We start from the raw sequence: 248 nt of genomic DNA on the forward strand, positions 1-248 counted from the left end.
CCGCTTTGGATATGATATCCTTCAGTGTGTGTCAGTGTGTGTGTCAGTGTGTGTGTCAGTGTGTGTGTCAGTGTGTGTGTCAGTGTGTGTGTCAGTGTGTATGTCAGTGTGTGTGTCAGTCTTTTCCTTAACGTCTGTCCACATTCTCACGTCTACGTTCTGGAGAAAAGTCAACACAAAGTCCCAGAGGAGGCTCTGAAGGTTAGTGTGGTGTACAGTGTGGTGTACAGTGTGTGTGTACAGTGTGT

At 47.2% G+C, this 248-nt stretch overlaps 1 protein-coding gene across 1 annotated transcript in view; it reads left to right on the forward strand.

Moving 5' to 3' along the window:
• Positions 1 to 142: 142 nt before the first annotated feature.
• The window catches only part of si:ch73-212j7.1 (centrosomal protein of 170 kDa protein B), a gene marked incomplete at its 5' end in the record, with an annotated part of 20242 nt that continues 20136 nt past the window's right edge, over positions 143 to 248 (forward strand). The window contains 1 exon segment of the mRNA XM_035679211.1: positions 143 to 201.

This window comes from Morone saxatilis, unplaced genomic scaffold (assembly GCF_004916995.1).
Source record: "Morone saxatilis isolate NCDOM2014 unplaced genomic scaffold, NCSU_SB_2.0 Contig7, whole genome shotgun sequence".
NCBI lineage: Eukaryota > Metazoa > Chordata > Actinopteri > Moronidae > Morone > Morone saxatilis.